A 20250-nucleotide genomic window follows, 5' to 3' on the forward strand; every position below is an offset into this window, starting at 1 on the left:
GTGAAGAGTTTATGAGAAATGATCTAATCTATCTATATATATAAAATCGGAGGTATGTATGTGTGTATGTGTGTGTGTATGTGTGTATGTGCCGCGATCACGCAAAAACGGCTTGACCGATTTGAACGAAACTTGGTATGCAGATCCCTCACTACCTGGGATGATATGTTCTGGGGGTCTCGCGGCCCACCTGCACACGTGGGCAGAGCTACAAACAGAAAATCAGATTTCACCCATTCATGTCAATGGAAAAAATGTAAAGAGCTGCCATTCTCACAGTAATTCAAAAGCGGCTTGACCGATTTGACCGAAACTTGGTATGCAGTTCCCTCACTCCCTGGGGTGATATGTTCTGGGGGTCTCGCGGCCCACCTGCACACGTGGGCGGAGCTACAAACAGAACATCAGATTTCACCCATTCATGTCAATGGAAAAAAAGTAAAACGCTGCCATTCTCACAGTAATTCAAAAACGGCTTGACCGATTTGAACGAAACTTGGTATGCAGATCCCTCACTACCTGGGGTGATATGTTCTGGGGGTCTCGCGGCCCACCTGCACACGTGGGCGGAGCTACAAACAGAAAATCAGATTTCACCCATTCATGTCAATGGAAAAAATGTAAAAAGCTGCCATTCTCACAGTAATTCCAACTACCTGGGGTGATATGTCCTGGGGGTCTCGTATCCCACCTGCACACGTGGGCGAAGCTACAAACAGAACATCAGATTTCACCCATTCATGTCAATGGAAAAAAAGTAAAACGCTGCCATTCTCACAGTAATTCAAAAACGGCTTGACCGATTTGAACGAAACTTGGTATGCAGATCCCTCACTACCTGGGGTGATATGTTCTGGGGGTCTCGCGGCCCACCTGCACACGTGGGCGGAGCTACAAACAGAACATCAGATTTCACCCATTCATGTCAATGGAAAAAATGTAAACAGCTGCCATTCTCACAGTAAATCCAAAACGGCTTGACCGATTTGAACGAAACTTGGTATGCAGATCCCTCACTAACTGAGGTGATATGTTCTGGGGGTCTCTTCACCCAAGAATTTATATGTTCTTGCTCCTGGAGGTGAAACTAAAAATGTTGTTTATAATCAAGTTTTGTGTTAGTTGTATTGTATTCATTTTGTCAAATATTTCACATTATAATTTGAATATTGCACTTTTTATAAAGCTGTAAAAAAATAATTTCATTCACCACTATAAAGTATCTTTATTTGAATCCATTTACAGTGTTATTGCTATAATTAAATACCCGTGCAACGCCGGGGCATCAGCTAGTAAGTTATAAGTGATAGACTGGAATTGTATCAAATGAGAGTATAGTTTACATCTGGTCTAGAAATAGCCTTCAATTATTGATATTGATTAGATGCCAGTGCCAGCATCTATTAGATTTAGAATTGTCTAACTTATGTGACCTAACCGGGATCCAAAAAGATCTATGTAACAGAAAAAAACATGTTTATCTCATAGATGCGGACGCTGTACATTTCATCCTCCAAGTCCAAATTCGTGGCCATCAAGATGCAGAAATATACTGCTTTATCTCGATGCTCCAAATGTCTCTAAGACTATTCCTTGGTTTTTTATTCAAGAATTCCGAAATTAATATATACCACCGGGCGGCCTGATGCCCCAGCAAATCTGTCTGAAAGCACAGGACTTGTAAACTATAATAATGTTTGAGATTCTGCCAATCAGGGAACCCACTCTGAATGGCTTTGCTTCAACTGCAACCACCTATAATTTTGAGATTGTGAACTACCGAATGATTGTTGCAGTCGTGAAAAATCAAGCAGTTTCCCATTAGATATAGCATCCTCTAATGTACGAATGCCTGCTTGCATCCAATGCTTCCAGGAGATCTCAGACTCGAATCTTGGAGTTTAGCCATAGGGATTGATAAGTACATTTCTCTATTGGAATATCTGTTAATTTACTAATAAATTTCAAAGTTTTCCAAGTAAAATTTACCACCTGAAATGGGTGCCACAAAGCTCTAACACTCCCACAGACAAACTTGTTCCAACACCTCATTGAGACAAGAAGACACATCCTCGGTCAGAAAAACTCCATCTACTTTCTATTAATCCATGCCTGTAATTTCCATCAGTCAAAGACAGTGTGTAGATCCGTTATAGTTCATTATCAATTTTTAAGGGGAAAAACCCGTCAAACCTATCTGCAAAACGTCCAGTGCTGAGCAAAGGAAGCAGAATACTCGCAACTTGGAGCGCATGCGCAGACTTCACGGATTTAAAATCACTGCCAGCAAGCGATACTTAAATCCTCTTTGCATCTTGTAATTTCCAACAGGGCCCCTGTTTCGCCGAAGCCACATCGGGGAAAGTGCTAAAAAACAAAACAAAACAAAAAAAATCACTCAGCATATGTACTAACACAAAACAATATATAAAAAATATCGTGGGCTGGTGCCAGAAGATGGCCAGCATGATGCGTTTTTGCTTCAGTTGTCGTCGTTAGGTGCCATCGACTCGTGTTCGAGTCCTAGCGACTTGATGAATTGCGGATCTAAAAAAAAGAAATTGTTTCTTTGCTGGTCCAGAAAGGTCCTCCAGTGCCATCCCCATGGTTTGTTTTCAACGTGTCCAGCCATCAGATGGCAGGTCGGCCTCTTCGCCTGGTTCCTTCAGTTGGTGACGCTGACCGTCTTCTGGCACCAGCACCTGATATTTTACAATGTGCTACTATTGGCGTCGTTTGAGGTCAGTTACGTTCAGTGTACGTTGACACGCATTTCACGGTTTGAGCATATTCATTTTTCGCCATTCGTGCACATTGGCATCCTTAATGCTGTCGTACATGTACCCCTGACGTAGGCTGTTTAGGCCAAAACATGGACTGTGTCGGGTTCTTTTACATTAATAAAACTCTTCATATTATGAACTAATTCTCAGTTGACATGTACTTTTCCATCCCCCACTCTTTGGGGTCCTTTTACTAAGGTGTGCTAACTGATTTAGCACATGCCTTAGCATTTAGCACATGCCTAAGTATTTAGCGTGTGCTAAATCAGTTAGCGCGCCTTACCCCCCTCTTCTATTAAACTGCGCTAGCAATTTCTAGTGCGGGGAGCTGCGCTGAATGGCCCGCGCTGCTCCCAACGCTCATAGAGTTCCTATGAGTGTCGGGAGCAGCGTGGGCCATTCAGCGCGGCTCCCCGCGCTAGAAATTGCTTGCGCAGTTTAATAGAAGAGGGTCTTAGTAAAAGGACCCCTTTGTGTGTTACAATATAAAAGGAGCACAGCTAAGCTGAGTTATTTGTACCCCCTATTTCCCCAAAACAACTGGATTAGAGGTCATGATAGGGTGTAAGCATAAATGGAACATATAGATAGATAAGACTGAGTAACAGGAGTGAGGAAGTAAGGGGTCTAATTTAAAGAAAGTTGCACATGAGGTCAAAAAAGTGTCTGAATATTATTTTAGTTAGGGTAGGAGTGGATCAACATTGTTTGCTTTGGTACGAGATTAGCACATGCTAAATAATTGTAATCTACATTTTAAAAATGTATTAAGAAAATTTTTTTTAATGCAACAAAACAGGCTGAAAATGACCTGAAAACAAAAAATGTATATGGGCATCTCCCTTGATAACTGCTATAGCAGGGATCTCAAAGTCCCTCCTTGAGGGCCGCAATCCAGTCGGGATTTCAGGATTGCTCAAAAGGTATAAGAAGATGATAGTGAGGTAAATCAACCTTGACAAGTCCAAAACTCCACCTCACAATATTCAAGAAGGAGATATATGGCTGAATCCATCAACATAGAGCAGCCACCTCCAATATATTGCACATTCAAAGTTCAGATAAACAGTCTTCTTCAAACCATATCAGAAGTAAGACAAACCAAAAATATGGAATAATCCAATCATTTATTTTCTTCAATACAGCAGAGATACTAGCATGTCCCCGACGGGACCTGTTTCGCCCAAGAGGGCTTTTTCAAGGGTTCACAGTGGGCACTCTTTCTTCAGCGTCCTCACTCTATGACTCTTGGGCGAAACGGGTCCCGTCGGGGACATGCTAGTATTTCTGCTGTATTGAAGAAAATAAATGATTGGATTGTTCCATATTTTTGGTTTGTCTTACTTCTGATATGGTTTGAAGAAGACTGTTTATCTGAATTTGCAATATATTGGAGGTGGCTGCTCTAAGATGATGGATTCAGCCATATATCTCCTTCTTGAATATTGTGAGGTGGAGTTTTGGACTTTTCAGGATTGCCCCAATGAATATGCATTGAAAGCAGTGCATGCACATAGATCTCATGCATATTCATTGGGGAAATTCTGAAAACCCGACTGGATTGTGGCCCTCAAGGAGGGACTTTGATACTCCTGTGCTTTAGGGTTTGTCCACAAACAATCAGAAAAGATTGTCAGACTTTTTAGCCACAAAGAAATTCTCCATATATCACATAGCAGACCTGCGCATTGCTGGGCATGCACCTTAAAATAATTATTTCTGAAGAAAGTGTAAACATTAGAACTACAGAACTAAGCTAAAATCGTTTGTCCCCTATATTTTGGTCTGTGGTTAATATATAATTGCAGAGAGAGCTGATGTTACTGAAGGCTTTACTTTGGGCACTGCTAGAAAAATCAGCTGGATTTGGGATATGGTCTCTTTGTATTGGCTTGGTGGAACTTCACACGCCTTACCAAAGGGGGAACCCTTTCTCACAATATTCTTCTAGACCAACCCCTTTGATGTCACAGCTGGTTCAAATAAAGTCATTTCCTCTGTTCAGAATGTGTGTCAGATTCAATTTTGGCAAGCGCTTCCCGATTTCTACTTTTGCCTGTCTTGAGCTTTCGCCAAGTGCAATGTAGAATGCGAATGTTTGGCTTGGCCTGAATTTGGCCAAGTCATCTGTGCTTTGTTTTACTAGCAAACCGTCTTTTGCAAATAGTTTGTTCCATATGTGTTCTGTTTATCTCCTTGTGGTATCCTCCACCCAGTTCCCTAAATCAGTAAAATGATCTTCATGCTCCCCTCCTCTACCCAAAAACGTAAGGGAAAGCAAACTCTCAATTAGAGGGAGACATTGCTTGAGTTTTTCTGCAGTTTACTTGGGGATGGAAATAGTCCAGCTGTATTCTTCGCTTGATGCAGTAAAAATACTCTTCTCTGTAATTAAAATGCCACAAAATGGTATATACTGTGACTATCAAGATTAAAAGAAGTCTTGATGAAGGCAGATATTTATGTAAGATCAAAACACACACACACAAACACGCGTTGTTTAACTGGCAAGTAAAACTGGCTCATTTTATTTATTGCAAATAAAATATATCTAAGGGGCACTTTTACTGAGTCGAATTAGGTGCAAAGGGGTGCTAAAACTAGGGTTACCAGGCGTCCGGATGGCTTTTCAAAACCCGGCACATCTCAAAGGTTTTCATGTGTTAGATCAGGGCTGCCCAAGTCCGGTCCTCGAGATCTGCTGGCAGGCCAGGTTTTCAGGATATCCACAATAAACATGCATGAGAGAGATTTGCATACCAAGAAGGCAGTGCAGGCAAATCTCTCTCATGCATATTCATTGTGGTTATCCTGAAAACCTGGCCTGCCAGTAGATCTCGAGGACCAGACTTGGGCAGCCCTGTGTTAGATCTTGCATTTTAGGCTACCTGAAACCATGACAAGTGAATCCCCTTGTGCTGCTCCATATCTTGTGTCTATCTTGATAAATTCAGCTTATTTGTGCATTGAGTTGCAGTGCATTTCAGGAATCCCCTAGTTTCCGACAATGATTTTCCCATTTGTGAACTAGGATGCCAACAAATGCCTTTTGACAGCTTTCAGAGCAGAGGTGTGTATGCTTTGGCATCCCATTGTATTGAGAAAATAACAGACAGGCCAGCTCTTACACTTCTGTTTTTGGTTATTGAGATGAACGTGTTAGCAAAATATTTTGACCGTTCAGGAAAAGATGACTATCTTCTGGACTGCTCTGAGAGACTTAAGGTCCACCAAGAAGGCAATCCTATACCAGCAATGAATATCAATACTCCTTTGTTTTCAAACTCCTTTATGGAATATTTGACTCTTTGATTCCCCTTAGTGGGAATTCCTTTAGATCCTGCTATTCAAGAATTACAACAATTCACAAATTAGCATTTCCTTCTCTGAAAGGTATTAAAAGCACTAGGAAGCTTAGTACATCTTTTATTTTTAAAATGGTGAGAATTTGGAATGGACCTCCAGATTCTCTAAGACTGGTAGATCAATTATTTCAATTTCAAAAAATAGTTAATCTGATTTTAGCTGTCGTATAGTAATTTTAAGCAAGTCAACATACTTTTTTCTAACTTTTTCCATCCATCTAATCTAACCAATTTCTGTTTTTATCCCAAGTTTTTACTTGTTATGTTTCATTTTTTAATAAACTGTAAACCGAGTCGAGCTCCGTAGGGAGTAGATTCGATATATAAAATGAAGATTAGATTAGATTAGATCTAAGATGATATCCTAGAGGGAAGCAATGTGCCTTGCAGATTTAAGATCCTGAAACATATCACATCATCTCTGATTCTTATGGTTTGGAAGCAAAAAGGCAGATCCAGAATATTCCCTGTTCTACAAGGGTCTACAGATACCCTGCTCAGAAGAGCTTACAATCTAATTATGACAGACACACAGGACAAAAGGGGAATCAGAACAAGTGCTCATGTAGGGAATTACAGGGGTGGGTAGGGCTGATGAGGTGGAATCACATAAGACAAAGGGAAGTCTGAACTTAGTGCTCAAGAAGGGAATAGGAGGGGGATGAAGAAATGGAAGAGGACCATTGAAGGGATGAAAGTCAGATATGTTGGTAGGGGTTAGGATTTAAAATGCAAATAAGTGAGCATTCAGTCTGGATTTGAATATCGCCAGAGATGGAGCCTGACATAACAAGCCAGGCATGCGGCACAGCAAGATAGAAGGGACGGAGATGGGAGTTGGCAGTAGAGGAGAAGGGTATAGACATGAGGGACTTGTCCTTTAAAAAAGGGGCTACCACCCTAAAATCCAAGCCCCTATTCATCTTCACGCAAAACACAGAGTCAAAAACCTACTACACTAGAAGCAGAGGAAAACCATGGAATGCGTGCTGCTTGTAGTCAGGAAATACAATTAATTTATTAACATCAAATTAAAACAACATAAAACTCGACATGCCTTCTTCTCAGGTATATAAAATATTGGCAACATCTTTATTTTCAACTTAAATTTAAAAAAAAAAAAATATATATATATATGAATTCTTCAATTTTCAAGATTTTCTGCAAATAACCACCACTCTCAATGGCTCTTTCTCTTAACACTAAATCAAACACATGGACCAAATTTAATTTATCATGTGTCCTTTGAATCAAACAATTTTCATATCTCTACACTTCCCCCTCCGTATTCGTGAATTCCATATCTACGGATTCGGTTATTCGCGATTTTTGACCAGAATTTTTTTTTGTTTTTCAGGCTATTTTTAGCCCTGTAAGCCCCCCTCCTTAAACCTTACCTGTTGGTCTAGAGAGTTTTAAGGCAGGAGCAATCTTCCCACACTCCTGCCCCGTGCAGATTGCTCACAGGAAATGGCTGCCTTGAGCTCCCATAGTCTCTTGAGCCATTTCCTGTGAGCGATCTGCATGGGGCAGGAGCGTGGGAAGATCGCTCCTGCCTGAAAACCCATTAGACCACCAGATAAGGCTTAAAGGGGGCTTACAGTGCTAAAAATAGCTGGGGGAAGCAGGGGATAAGGGCAGAACCGGCCTGAATATTAATTGTGGTTTTTCCATATTCGCGGGCCGGCTCTGCCCCCAACCCCCTGTGAATACGGATGGGAAAGTGTATATTTCTTCTCTTACAATACCATATTCACCAACACGGCTACTAAGATCACTAAATGACCATCGTCTCGTTCTCCCAAACCCGAGAATGGCCTGTCTAGAGTCAACTAGACAGTCAGAATTTTTCTTGGTGGCTTCATCATTCTGGAATTCACTGCCATCTTCTTTAAGATCAGAATGTCAACCCAATTTAAAAACTTGGCTGCACCACACAGGGGGAGTGTGTGGTGCAGTGGTTAGAGCTACAGGCTCAGCACCCTGAGGTTGTGGGTTCAAATCCTACACTGCTCCTTGTGACCCTGGGCGAGCCACTTAATCTCCCATTGCCCCAGGCACATTAGATAGAGTGTGAGCCTGTCAGGACAGATAGGGAAAAATGCTTGAGTACCTGAATGTACTCAGAATCCATTTTGTGAGACACCATATGGCTGAATGAAACCTTAGGACAAGAATTGTCTCCTCACCAAGTTTTCAGCCGTTATTTCTTATAAGTGGTATATAAATGCTAAAAAAAAAAAATCATGAGTATGTCTGAGCTTGCTTTTGAATATCACTGGATTTATCCCTCTATCCTTCACTGCCATCCCGCTCTCCCCCCAAAAAAAATTCTTAAGATTTTATTTTAAGTGTGAGTGTTTCTTTCCGATTGAAATTATTGTACCTCCTTTCTGATTTTCTATAGTGTTGTAAACCACTTTGACCTGCCAGTTAGAAAAATGACCTCTTCTCAAAGGTGGTAAGAGTCTTCAATCCATGCTAGCAAGTTGTGAGGAATGCTGAAACTGGAGAAGTAATAATAATAATAATAATTTATTTTTTTGTATACACGATCGACCTTTTGGGCACCCCTGCCATAGAGTAATGAATGGGTATTAACATATCTGTAGTGAACGGTAGAAGAACTGGTTAGCAGGCACAGGTGTTCTGAGGTAAGGTACGTCGAAGCAAGGTCTGTTAAAGTTTGAGACCAGAATTGATCCGGTCCATGAAAAGAAATGTCTTTACTGCTTCCCGGAAGGTCAGTAGTTTATCAATTGCCCTAATGGGCAGGAGGGAGTTGATTCCATAATTTAGGTATGCTATAGGAATATGATCGCTTTCAGGCTGTTTGCTGGAGGGTTGGAAAGTCTGAGTTCCCGTTATGAACGGAGGGACCACTGAGAATGGTATATTGGGAGTTTTTTTCGCTACATTGTCATGGCATGGAAGCGTTTAAGAGGGTACTGTTATTTTGGTGATTAAGCAATTTTTTTTTTTTCTGTCTGACAATTTGCCACTATATTTCTGAATAAAGGTAAAAAATAAAATAAACACACCATTAGTTCCTTTTAACAAAACTGACCATCAAAATACAGACTTTGATTAGAAATAAATGAGGGTGATATTCCAAAGATTTATCTGGTATGCCACAAAAATTAAGAGCTGTTATAAAATAATAAGATATTGCAGCAACATTTTACCATTGGAAGCACTAAGATATAATATTGCAGTAATATAACTGCAGCCTAATAACGTTTCACATTCCAGGCTGCATTAACACACCATCTTTAAAAAGAGCTGTAGAAAAAAAATCCTGGTGCTATTTGACTCCTGACCGTATAGCCTCTCCAACCATAACAACCCAAGCATATATCTCCTATACATACTGACACCCCAGCCATACGTTACCTACGAGGGGGTGCTGAAACATTCTCAGCCCAACCAAGAAGAGAATGATGTGGATATGGTTCAATCATGATCTGAAACAATGTCAAAACAGAGAATTATGTTTCTGCAAATTGGCACCTAACAAAATAAGATGATGCTATTTTCAGCTACGTTGGCAAAATAACACTCGGAATTTAGGGAGTCAGTTGGTTGGGCTGAGAACTTTTCAGCAGCCCCTCATATGTAATAAAAGTGAGCCAAGTATAGGACAATCAAGCTATTGCGACATCACTGATGAGCTTGGCTCTTATTGGTGGAATGAGAGCATTATGACATTAAAATTCTTAGCTCTGGTTCCCAGAGACTGAAAGTCTTCACACTCCGAGGGGTACTGAAAAGTTCTCAGCCCAACCAAGAAGAGAATGAGGTGGATATGGTTCAATCAATGATCCAAAACAATGTCCGAGAATTTCGATTCTGCAATGAAATAAGACAACACTCTTTTCAGCTACAGTGGTAAAATAACGCTCAGAATTTAGGAAGTTGGTTGGTTGGGCTGAGAACTTTTCAGCACCCCCTCATATATTCCTTACCCTCTAACCCCTCTCACCCATTGCCACTGGCATCTACCAGGTATTTCCAGCTGTCTAGTGAATGGACATGAAGAGGCTTCTGACATGTTGAATGCCTGGGTCAAAATGGTGGCAATGGATGAAATACACAACCATAGAGTCAGTTGGAATCAAAATTAATGCCCTAGTCAGTCACCGACTAGATCTGGGACTCCTTTGTTCTTGTGGAGGAACAATCCTTTACCAATCCAAAGATCTTTGGACTTTAAAGGATTTAATCTGTGATCAAACAACTGGTCAGCTACTGTACTCAGATAGGAGTTGAGAAGCATTCACATAGGCAACCCTTGAACGGTGTCTGCGCAAAAGTAGCCACTAATCCTATGACTCTGAATTAATGTAACTAGAGGAGCCAGAAATATATTTTATAGTTGATGCCAAAATGGATCTCTGAGGGACTTCAGAGGTAAAGGATCAGAAATAGTTGAAATTTACTGAACTCTAAAGAAACGACGAACGAGATAAGATTGAAACCAATTGAACGCATCACAGATAAGCCGCAACTTGTAAAGCCTCAAGCAGTGGATGTGGGCCACTTAATGAAAGCAACTGACATATCTATTAAAACCATTACAGTTAGTTTATTTGATATACCGCATTTCTTAATTAATGTAGCCAAATCAAGGTGGTTAACAAAGTTAAAATAATGGGTACAAGATTTTTAAAAAGAAAAAAAAATAGGGGACACGACAGACCGATACTGTAAACAAACTGGGACAAAAGGATATTCAGGGAAGGGATAAGTTACAATATTTATAAGGGAAAATTAATAAAACCAAGGAAAAACACAAGCGGTTAAAGGGATAAAGTTGTTTATGTTTTGTTTATTCTGGGATAGGAAGCGTCTGTAGGGATTCACAGCCAAAAGCCTTTCCGAAATAATAAGCCTTCAGCTGTGACTTGAAGACTTTAAGAGAGTTTTCCAATCTTAAATAAAATGGTAATTACACTTCTCCCTCCATATTCGCTGTGATAGGGGATTAACAGAACCGCAAATGCAGAAAAAATGCAAATAACTTTTTCATGTTATTCGCTGTTTTCTATTAAAAACCATCGTGAATATGGTGAAACCGCGAATAACATGGTGGGAGGCCTGGCCTGTTCCTGAAGGAGAGGCAAAACACGGTGAGGAAAGTGCTGGGAATCGGTGATTTTCTCTGTAAACACTTGGAATCGGCGATTTCTCTATGCAAGCTGATGTAATTTGGGGGGAGGAGCCAGCAAGCTAAAAACCGTGAATAATCGAAACCGTGAATACTGAAACTGCGAATACGGAGGGAGAAGTGTAGTTCCGAAGACCAGAATAGCTAGCTTTCCATGATCCACACTGATTGAAATTTCAATAAGAAGTGGTGGGCTACTCAAAATCCGGATTGTCTGACATAGAAAGTGTTTGTTTTCTCTACGAAATCAGTAGAGTCAAGAATACCTTTTTTGTGTAGCTTTGAAAGCAAAGTTAAGTTAGACACTGGTCTATAATGCAAAATTCTGGAGGAATCTAGTACGTTTGTTAATTCTAGGTCTCACTCTAGGCCTTTTTTTTTTCAAGTTTATTAAAAAATTTATTAGACCGCCTAATCAGGATTCTAGGTGTTGTACATTAATCAATAAAAACAATCAAGTTAACAAACTTATTTGTGGGATAATTTTTTTTATATATCTTTATTGATTTTCCAACTTAGTGCAATACAATTAATTTAACATAAACACTACACAGAACACACTTGAAATACACAATTAATACATAAAACATTCATTTTCTCCTCCCCCTCCCCTAACTAATACAAGAAGACATACATATGTAATTACAATATTATATATAAGTAAATTTAGCAAACCAGGCATCTTTCAATTGAGTGGGCACCAGGCCTTGGTCCAAATTGCAATTAACGATGGTATTCAGATACGGGGTATGACAAGCAGTAGAGGTACCAAAATTAAGAGAAAGAGAAAAGCAATTTCTCAACCCTCATTGAAGAGGCAGGGTTAAAACTCTGCAGAGCTCTAGCCACATTTCATCACATTGTAGCTGGAAAAAAAAAATCCACTAACGGGTGCCGTGGAGGTTGTATCAGCTTATATAGAAGAAACACACTAAAAAAAATTAACTTTTTCTACAAGAAAAAAATGCAAAAACATTAGCATTTAGCTATTCAGGTCAGGGATCCAAAGAAGATTTTTTTTAAGGCTTGGACAAATTATCGCCCATTTTTATGATGATGGCATTAGGCCTTCATGTAATAAAGCATTAACAATATCTTTTAGAAAATTCCCTAATGTGTTTGATTTTAACCATAGTCATCTATTGACTTCTGAGAAACCGCAGTGACCTATGATTGAGGATTAGTTCCTGTTCTTTTAAGGACAGCTAGGAGGACCTTAATTACACCATTAACCTTATCAGAGAAATAAGTAATAAGGTATGCTTAAAAGTCAATTTCTATAGATAGTGGGTTCACAATACCAAGATTTGAAGAAATATACATGAAGAGCCACTGGGTTAATAGTGTCTGGGGGTCACAAGATGGCAAAACAAGATGACAAGGTGGTGGCCAAAGCCAAAAGGATGCTCGGCTGCACAGAGCAAAGCAAAGCCACCAGGAAGGAGGAGGTGATTATGCCCCTGTTCAAGTTGTTAGTGAGGTCTCACTTGGAGCACTTGTGTTCAATTTTGCAAGCCTTATTTCACTAAAGATATTAAAAGAGGTATTAAAAGAGGAGTAAGCAACTCAAACTATATGGGGTCTGTGCTAGAAGGGTACACCGACGAATACGCGCAGGACATTGGCGGGCCGACAATCCCGCACTGACATCTGCATGCAGGACCAATGCACACCGCTGGTTCTGCCGCATTAATGCCTTACCATTAGCGTTTCGAGGGGGGGGGGGGGGGATCCCGCCCAGTACATTTAGTGGTCGCGCTTCCATTGGGGGGTGGGTTTGGAAGGGAGAACCCCCCCAGTACACTGAAAACTTCCGTTCTCTCACTGTTTTCAGTGTAGTGGGGGGGGGGGGGGAGTCTTCCCTCAGAACGCTAATGGTAAGGCGTGGAACCGGTGGAACTGGTGGCGCTTTGGTTCTGCGTGCAGATGTCGGTGCGGGATCGTTAGTGCCAGTGTCTGACGCGCTTTTCACGTGTCACTGCTAGAAGACATATGTGAAGAGACTTGAACATATATATTCTGGAGGAGAGGAGGGACAGGGGAGATACAGATGTTTAAAAACTTGGGGCTCCTTTTACTAAGCCGGGTTAGGGCTTTAACGCGTGGAATAAAACGCGCTAGACCTTAACGCCAGCATTGAGCTGGTGTTAGCCCTAGCCGCGTAGCATGGGTTTAGCACGCGCTAAAATGCTGCGTGCGCTAAAAACGCTAACACATCTTAGTAAAAGGAGCCTTTGGAAAGGTATTGATGAACAAATCAACTGTTTTCATATTATGGGGAAGCTGTTGGACATGAAATGAAACTGAAAGGAAGTAAACTTAAAAGCAACATCAGGAATGTTGTTTTTTTTTTGGGGGGGGGGGTTCACAAAAAGGGTAGTGGATGGTAGTGATGGGGGACCAAAACAGTTATGTTAATCAGGTTTTCTATTCTGCCTTTATCTATTCGGTTCAAGGTCAGATTACATTACAAGAGGTTGGGTTAGTTATCCAGGAAATTACAATGGACACTTTGACTCGGAAATTCAATAGAGTTGCTAGTACAGATAGATCAATCCAGTTATTAATACAGTTAGATCATAGTTACAAATACAGAGTTACAAGTTCAAGTAGGTCATCGTTGGCTAAATGAACAGTTTACTTTAGGGTTGGCTCCCTGTCTTTGTACTGAAATGCTTTTAAACGTTTTCTGTACTTGAGATAGTGGTGACAAGATCGTAGTATAAGTGGTAGTAGGTTCTAGCATTTTGATAATTGATATTGGATGGATAAGGTAATTTGCCTAATAGACTTTATATTGTTGCATACTGGAAAATATTTCTGGTGGAATATCCATTGGAGGTGCCCTGGAGTCGGATGGGGGAGTTGCCTGTCAGGATCTTAAAGGCAGTGGTGCCTAATTTAAACTTGATCCTTGCAGTTATGGGCAGCAAATGTTGGGGCTGTAGGTGTTTTGATTTCCACAGTCCCCATATGAGTCTTACTGTTGCAGTTTGAACTAGTTGTAGATGCGATAGCAACATTTTAGAGCAAAGAACTTGTGTTACATTACAGTAGTCTAGTCAAGATAGGATTAGGGATTGCATTATGATTCAGAAAGCCTCTGTTTTGAAGTATTTTTTGATGGATCTTAGCTTTCTCATCACAAGGAAATATTGCTTTACTATTTATTGTACATGGCTCTTCATGGATACGTGGTTATCAATTTCTGCACCTAAGATTCGGGATTGTAGTTCTAAGGGAAAGTCTGTGTCGTCTACTGTAATCCTTGGAGTGTAGTTTAGGTCATTTAAGGGTCCTAGCCAAAGGAATTTTGTTTTGCTCTTATTTAGTTTGAGGCAGTGGGTTGAGGTCTAATTTTCTATGATGTGGACTTATTTTTTTGACAGTGGTGAGGGTGTTGGCTAATGCAGTCATTATAAGTAGCATGATCGTTATGTTATCTGCATAGGTAGAATGTTTTATTCGTGCGACATCTAGGTTGGCTCTCAAGGATTGCATTAGAAGGTTAAACACTGATGGCCACAGAATTTAAAAAAAAAAAAATAAAAGCAGCACAGGATTGTAAGAGGATAGCATTAAAGTAAGAGATCTTTCCACTTACAGCAAGACTTAAGATTGTCCCACTTCATAATAAAGAGGCCTAAAGGAGGGCAACCTGCACAGATGAAACCTTAGCCCCTTTCCTATGCAGACTAGATGGGCCTCGTAAGTCTTTATTTTCCATCAATTACTCATACTATTGCCACCGTGTTTTGTCACTATATAAAAGCTGATGAATTGAACAGAAAAGCTCACATGGGCAGTTAAGTGCAGTATGTAACAAAAGATTTCTTGCTTTCTTCAACCATCCATTCATATTCATTTTCTCCAATATATAGAACTCATGACAAGGTGAAGCCAAAGATTTAATCATTTTCATTCAGCTCTGCATAAAACTTTCTTCTTTGCTCCTGCAGCTGAATACCATGGAACGCAGTGTATCTGCAATGGCACATTTGGTATTAGATTTAACTGGCCCCGATAGTTCAATTTAGAGGCCTGTTTTCTAAAATGCAATCGATTTTTTTTTTTTTCATTGACAGCAACTTAAGTGCAAAACTTACGGTGTAATAAATGCAAAGCCTACACGATAACCAGATGAAAAGTGTGCAGCATCGACCCTGCATTTACTACGCAAGTCTATGTTATGTGCCCCGTCAGATAGCAGGGGAGTGCCCCATACTATCTGCTGGGGCAGGAAGAGCAGGCTCTGGTGCAATCCACTAGAAGTAGGCTGCCACAGTGGTGCATCCTGGCTCAACCCTGGAACAACAGTACCTCCCACATGCTCCTCCTGATCAAGTCTTCTCAATCGTATCCCTGATCGTTCTTCCCTTCACTCCCCAATTAGAACTCTTCCCACATTATCCCCATCGAATCCCCACTGATTCCATACCTTCAACTGAAGCCCCTACCCTGTTAACAGCCCCCCCCCAAAAAAAACAACAACAACACATCACGGCTCTTCCCTGATCATTCCCATCACTTGCCCCATCTATCCCTGGTAGTCTAGTAGATGGGGCAGGAGTGGTCCTCTTCTGCTCTTGTTCCGTTTGAGATTCAAGTTCAAAATGGCAGCTTTGATGCCCTAGCTATATGCTAAACTATCAGGATTTAAGGACATAAACACGATTAAATTCAAACAATTTTTATTGATGCAAACATCATCAAATACAACAAATACAACATCAAAGCACATCAATAATGCATCAACTATTATAATATAATATACATAATAAAAGACAAATTCCAATTTCAATATATTCCCACTATATCTATATGTATTTGAACCTTTACCATCTCTCTCCATACCCACCCCTCCCCACCCAATAGTACTCTCTACCCAATGATACTCTCTTCATGTAACTAAATAAAAGCCCAATTAAGAGATCCAACTTAAAATCGCACTACGGCCCTTAGGATGCAAATCTTGCAAATATGAACCCCAGATTTGTATAAATAACATCTTTCGCTTTCTTATAATTCCAGCTTCTCTAGCTTCCCAAATGAAGAAATCATAGAAACATGATGGCAGTTAAATGCCAAATGGTCCATCTAGCCTGCCCATCTGTAGCAACCACTATCTTTTCCTCTCCCTAAGAGATCCCATGTGCCTATCCCAGGCTTTCTTGAATTCAGACACAGTCTCTGTCTCCATCACCTCTACCAGGAGACTTCTGCCTTTGGTTTCTTGCCAAAGAAAGATATTTAGTCCAATAAAAAGGATATATAAATATTGTGTTGTATTTCCATTTGCTATCTTTCAAGTGGACTAATAAGAGGTCTGCTCTATTTTATCTTTGGATAAGATGTACCTAAGAATCACACTTTCCGTTTTGTCAAATAAGGAATACATTTGCTGAGTAGAAAAAAAAAAAAGTCGAATAAATAAATCGCCCTGTTATTCCTTAAGAAGATAAGATGAAAAACCTTTGCGATATCTCCGACTGTAGGATTAATGAAGAAACCCAACGGATCCATCTTTTGTCTATTTTATCCAAAGGACAGGTCAATAGAGCTTAACATCTCTAATTGAAATCAGCCTGCTTGCAGTGTCTGCCCTGGATACACGAACTAGACTGTAATAATCTGTTCACTGAACAATAAATCTAATTCGAGGAAGGCAGGCCTAATTATCCTTCTGCAAAGTCTGCTAGAATAACTCAGTGAAAAGAAAAGCGCCTACAAACCACTAATCATTCCCTCAGAGATCTGAAACCTGCCTATTATCACGCCCTATATGAGGACTTCATAGATGGTGATATGACTAGTGGCAGAAGGAAAAGGCATGCACAAGTCTACTGTTTTTTCACCTAGGAGTCGGCTGGGGGACTCCCAGAGCGCCTCACTCTTGTCTTTATTTCCGCACTGTAGCGTGGTGATCATTTTATTACTTAATTATTTCATTCACTATTGTGTGATTAATTTGAGCACGCCGGAGGGGTCCGGTGATGGTGTGCAGGTGGAGGTTATTATATCTTCGCCACTGTGTGTAAAGCGCTGGAGAATTCTCCCTTCGCTTATCCTTCACACTGAGGACCCCTTCCTCACATATTATGTTTCATTTTGGATTTAATATTTCGTGCTATAGAGCGAGTGAGTCACTCCGAGAGTCCATTAGACTTTTCACTGCTGTATGCGGCTTCTATTTAGTATCTTTTTGCAGCATTTTTTGGAGTTATTGTGTGTCAAACTTTAGAGGAAGCATGAGGCCAACCATAAAGAGTCCTGTTGTGGGCTGTGCAAACCCACACTCACCACAGGGACCCCCAAGCTTTGCAGTGGTCAACATTATATAGTATATTATTATGATAAACACAGAGTATATAAAAGAAATGATGCAGAAAAGTTGCTCATAAAACACAACTTTAGAAGGCATGAGAGAAACTCAGCACAGGAAATAGTTTACAGCAATACATACGGAAGTGGACCATTGATAATGAGGATATACGAGGAAATCAATTTTCAGCTGAAATAAGTTGAAAAGCTGAACTCCTCTTGTGGCATTTGGTCTAGGGTTACCAGACGTCCAGATTTCTCCAGACATGTATCCCAGATGGTGCCCTGAGCCGCCGGGGGGGGGGGGGGGGGTGCTGGAAGGGAAGAGGCGTGGAGAGAAGGTGAGGCACCGGCGCATTGTCAAAAGATGTGCCTCTCACCGCGAGAGGCACGCCATATAGGCAGTCAGCAGGCGCCAGTGCCTCTCCTCCTCCCCGGCGTCCCGTGGCACGCCTGGAATCTCGGGTGGTGCACAGTTTGCAAAACACTGTTATATAAACTAGAAGGTGGGGGGGGGGTGACATATGGATGCAGGTCATGTCCAGTGGTCACCCCCAGCAAAAGAGAAGGCATGACAGTAGTAAAGAAAGCAATGTAGACAACAATCTTAGCAATACAGTAGGATGTGAGATTAAACAACAACCGAGACTGCCACTGAAATATGGCTGGAGAGCAATGACCAAAAACACTTGCAGTTTAAGAAACAAAATTCATGATCTGCAAAGCCCTGATGTTAGAGGCAGACTTAGATAGTGATGGTTCAGTGATTCACATGGATGGAACGCAAATAATATTTTTGGGGAAGGACAATGATCGAAAAGGTGAAGAAGTAGCTCTGTACGTGAGAACCAATATCCAAAAGATTGAAATGCGAAAGGAAAAAGTGATAAGGATTGCCTTGGAAAGAAAAGATGGAACCTCTGTCTACAAGGGTGTTGTCTACAGACCTCCGACACAGTCAGAGCAACTTGATAAATATCTGGTTGCAGATATCCAAACACCAACATACATATGTATGTACCAGACCATACCATTTATGTCAGGCATTTTAGAAATATTCACATAGGACCTGATTATCGAAGCGCGTGTCCCGATCGCAGGTGGCGGTAAGCAGCCAATCACAATGCACACAAAAAAAAAAAGTGTCCGGGCAGAACGCCTAAATTGTAGGCCTCTGTAGCGCATCTATGGAGACGCGTACCCATGTTAAGCACGCCCAAGGTGGGTCATGGGCGTGGTTTCGCCTGGAAGTGGCCTTGGATGGGCTTAAGTGTCGTTGCGCATCTCCGCAGATGCAAGACATACGCCTTAAAATGTAAGCCTGCAAAATGCTGGCCTACATTTAAGACGTTTGTCCAGGAGTATAGACTCGATTCTGAATAGGACGCCCTTGCTTGATTGGCACATGATCGGTTCAAGGTGAGTTGTATTCAGATACGACAGGTATTTTTCTGTCTCTGGTAAAAGTGGTAATTCTATTACTGAATGTTTCCAGTTAGACAAACCAATGAAATGTACTGTGTGCCAAGATGCTGTTAAAGATTACTAGCGTAAAGTTGGAATAGATTGAACGTTAGTTTTTGGTGGAATTCAGTATGCCATATTTATAAAATGGAAAAAACATTAGCCATTCAAAAAAGGGAACTTTAATAAATTTCAGGATGTGTGGAGGCCATTATCAGATTATTGTAAAGAATGAGCATATATTTTTCTTCCCTGATTAGTACAAATGGAAATTGGGTGGGGGGATGGGGGGGATTTATTATTGGAAAATGTTTTTATGAAATATAAAAGGATGGGAGGGAAGGGGATAAATTTAATTTGATAAGATTAATTGTAGAATTTCAAGTGATATATCTATGTTAAAATGTTAATACCAATATTGATGTACTTGATGTAAGTTATAAAATGAATAAAGAATTATAAAAAAAAAAAAGATTACTAGCGTAAGTTAGCATTAGTGCACTTAAAGTTAGGTAAAATCACTTAATCCAGGTCGATGGCAGGTGCAAATGGGCAAGTCTAAGTAGTCCATGATACATGGGAGACATGGCTACATCCATTCCAGGCTCCACTCATGTGTACACCCCCATGCACTAATAATAATAATAACTTTATTCTTCTATACCGCCACAGTCGAAAGACTTCTAGGCGGTTCACATCGAATAAGGCTGGACAATCAGTGAAATACAGAATACATCGAAATACAGACTAAAGCGAGTTACAGAATAGGCGGAATACAGGATAAAGCGAATTACTGGATAAGCGAATTACAGAATAAAACTGATCAATCTGCAAAATTTAGAATAGAGCTGGACAATGAGGCGATTTGGAGAATGAAGCGAATTACAGAGTAAAGCGAGTTACAAAATAAGGTGGGTTGCAGGATAAAGCGAATTACAGAATAAAACTGGACAGTTGTCGAATTACGGGATACAAGTAGTGAGGGTACAACTTATTAACTTTATAGAATAGCAACTGCTCAAATATGCACATAAATTATAGAATAGCAACTGCTCAAATATGCACATAAATTCCAATTATCTTGCTGTGTGCAATTACATGTGTTCAGTTATAGAATTACTTTGTCCGGGTTTCGAAAAGCTAGGAACAA

This window comes from Geotrypetes seraphini, chromosome 2 (assembly GCF_902459505.1).
Source record: "Geotrypetes seraphini chromosome 2, aGeoSer1.1, whole genome shotgun sequence".
Taxonomy (NCBI): domain Eukaryota; kingdom Metazoa; phylum Chordata; class Amphibia; order Gymnophiona; family Dermophiidae; genus Geotrypetes; species Geotrypetes seraphini.